The sequence below is a fragment of the Leptonychotes weddellii genome, chromosome 5 (assembly GCF_054177405.1).
Source record: "Leptonychotes weddellii isolate Sample4059 chromosome 5, ASM5417740v2, whole genome shotgun sequence".
Classification (NCBI taxonomy): Eukaryota; Metazoa; Chordata; class Mammalia; order Carnivora; family Phocidae; genus Leptonychotes; species Leptonychotes weddellii.
The window spans coordinates 109,976,021-109,979,546 of NC_138373.1; the positions used below are offsets into that span (position 1 = coordinate 109,976,021).

At 36.3% G+C, this 3,526-nt stretch overlaps 1 pseudogene; it reads right to left on the reverse strand.

Annotated features, from left to right (window-relative positions):
- Window positions 1–397: 397 nt before the first annotated feature.
- On the reverse strand, window positions 398–2,137 carry LOC102746333 (60 kDa heat shock protein, mitochondrial pseudogene; annotated as a pseudogene).
- Between the last annotated feature and the right edge of the window lie 1,389 nt (window positions 2,138–3,526).

Genomic DNA, 3,526 nt, shown 5'->3' on the forward strand with positions numbered 1-3,526 from the left:
CTGGAAACAAATTTTTACTACTAAAGTGTTGCCACATAATTGACTATTTCTCTGCTTTGTACACAATTATTGTTATTCTCCACAGGAAGGCCATTTCTTAACTTCTCATCCAGTGATGGCAAGTATTAAATCCTGATTTTAACAGAATAGTTAAATATAGTAAAAATGCCTCAGTGATTTAAGTTGAAAGCAGTACACTGGAACATGACTCTTGTATTCAGTTATCAGGAATGTACAAATGTCTTTTTTATTAAAAAATGCACGATATATTATTTGTCAGCATGGACAATGACAGCAGCAAACCATTATTTACTGTCAACTGTAACCAGTAACTCATGATTATAGTGATTTTCTTAAACATCAGCCAGCCTTTTCTTCAGTCATTTCCTTCAATTGACTTCTCTGAAGTTACTGGTGAGGAGCACTGCCCTGAGCTTCCTCTCATAGTTCATTAATAATGGGAAAGCATGACTCTAGAAATTAGAACATGCCACCTGCCATACCACACATTCTACCTATTCCAGGGTCCTTCTCTTCTTTGAGAATTTCTGTGACTACAATTTCTGCGATAGTTAACAGAGTGGCTACTCCAGCAGCATCCAATAAAACAGTTCTTTCAACCATAGCTGGATCCATGATTCCTTTTTCCATCATATTCACTTATCTCCAAATACAGCAATGGTCATTGCAGGGATCTCAAGTGTTCTTTTAATAATTTCTATATTGATTTTTGATCTTCATTAGCTGGGGTTATTAAGTCCAAGGTTGGAATGCACTGGCGCAGAGCACAAACCCCTCCAAGAACAATGCCTTCTTCAACTGCAGCTCATAGCATTGAGGACATCTCTAATTTTCTTTTCATTCATTTCAACACCATTTGTCCCACCGAATTTGGCATAGCTCCTCCATCTGGGAGTTTTGCCAGATGATCATTTAGTTTTTCCTTTTCATATTTAATAGTTGTGATATCTAAGTGCTTGATGATTTATTGAATACAGTTTTCAATTTGAGGCTTCCCACATTTTCCTTTCAAGAGTATGGCATCATCTTTGGTCACAATGAATTCTCCAACTTTTCCTCAGTCACGAGGCTGAACATCTTCAAGATTTAGAGTCAATCCTTCTCCAAACATGATGCTACCAGTAGCAATAGCCATGTCTTTAATCTCATTCTATTCTCACCAAAACCAAGAGCTTTGACCTCTATAACCTGAAGATCAACTTTTAGCCTATTCAAAACTAATGTACCTATTAGTTGTAACCTTCTCCATCAACATCTTCAGCGATTATGACCAAGGGCTTATGGTGAACACTGGCAGCTTCAGAAGCAGATACAATATACTGGATGCTAGAAATTTTCTTTTCATTCAGTAGAAGAGAGGCATCTTGGAATTCACATTTCTGACCTTCTGATGTATTAAAAAAAGTATGGAGAAATATCACTTCAATCAAACTTCATGCCTTCAATAATCTCTAATTCCTCATTTAGTATTTTTCCATCTTTGTTCTGACAGCACCCTTTGTTCTAGCCTTCCTCATTGCATCAGAAATGATGTTGCCAATTCCTTTATCTCCACTTGCAGAAATCATTGCAACCTGAGCAGTTTCTACAGGGGTTGTCCCAAGTTTAGACTGCTTCTTAAATTCAGCAATTATAACATCAAGAGATAACCTCACACCTCTTCTGATTTCCACTGGATTAGCATCTTTGCAAATCTTCCCAAGCCTTCACTAGCAATAGGGTGTGCCAGCAGAGTAGCAGTCATGGTACCATCCTCGGCTTCTTCATTTCTGTTACTGGCAATATCTGGAACAAGTTTAGCACCAATGTTTTTATATTTCTCCTTTAAGTCCATGGATTTTGCAACAGTCACACCATCTTTTGTTACTTTGGGACTTCCCCAGCTCTGTGCAATAATGGTTGTTTTTTCCCTTTGGCCCATAGTATGGCTTTTGCATGGGGTAAAAGGTCTACACTTTGAAGCATTAGGAGTTGGGAATCTGCACCAAATTTTATATCCTTAGTATATGCCCAAGTGAGATGAGGAACTAGTGGACACTGGCCTTATCTGGCAAAGGTCTATGGGTAAAAGTTTGTAATAAATGTAATAAAATGTCTGTGGTGTGCAGGCAGCCATTCAGTCCCTTTGTGGAGAGAAAAGGAGTACTCCATTTTTTACCTTGTTATTCATTTAATATTGAGGTATCCTCATTTAAATTTGAACGCACTTAAAGAGAAGGCCTAGATGGGTAAAATCTATCTCACATTTATATTATAAACATTATTTCATGCCCTTAGAGTAGATTCATTTGAACACAATTTTCTAATGAGTAAAATAGGGTCAACATTTATAGTTGCAAATTAAGAACAGATGACGCCTACAAATAAAATGTACAAGTCATATGTTAGGCATTATCCCTGACCTACCAAGAAGTCAGTTTTTTATCTACTGTCAATTTTCTGAAAACTGAATTGAAACTGACTTAATTTAAAAAAATAGAGTGAAGAGCCTTCTGTGCACTCAAAGCTTAAGATATAAACTCACCTAAATAATATTCATTAAATTCACTAATCAAGAGATCCTCTGACCTTAACTTGACTACTGCTTTTTAGTGGATGAGCAGTGTCCTTGTTCAACAACCTTAAGAAGCCCTCTATATTTTACTTCAAACAATATATTGTTATTAAGAATTAATTTAGCTTTAATAAGCTTTTCCCATGGCAGAAAAGCATGCAATGTTTTTTTAAAAAAATGATTTAAAATGGCTTTATCTACCTTGTGTTATAGTAAAATCTAGTCTCCTATTATGTAAATGTTGTATATTTTTCTAATACCTATCTAATAAATGACATTAAAGCCTGTTTCCTAAAGTCCAAAGTGTCAATATTTTATAAATCTGTTAATAAATGTGTGTATGTGTATGTATGTGTGTATATATATATATAATCATCAAAACATCAAACATCAAAGTACTTCTCCCGTAATTTAAATATTGTTTCTTTTTCCCAAATCATATGTAAGCCTAAGAGGAAGACAGGAGCTTTTTTGTTTTTGTTTTTGTTTATTCACTGCTGCCTCCCCCATGCTTAGATCCATGCCTTCCACATAAAAGTTTGGTCAGAATATATATTACAGTGTATGAATAAAATATTACCCATTAAATATTATCCTATACCTGCCAATGTAAGTGAGCAAACAAAAAAATATTTGCTTGAGAAATGCTCATTGCTCATTTATGCCCTTTTACCTTATGAAGTTGGCTTTTGCTGTGGAATGTCAGTAGTGAGTTAAAATCCATGCCCATCTCCTCATTCAACTGTTGGCCAGAAGAACCCTCAGCTTTTGCAGCAGATTAGCCAACAACAAGAGCAGTTCATCCAGATGCTGAATGAGACCCCTGGGGAGCTGGCAGACATCTCAGATGTGGAAGGTGACGTAGGTCCATAGGCAAGGAGGCCCTGCAGATAAACTACATCTAGGTGAAGCCACAGTAGAGAGAATTTATAAGGAGGTTGAAGGCCCTGG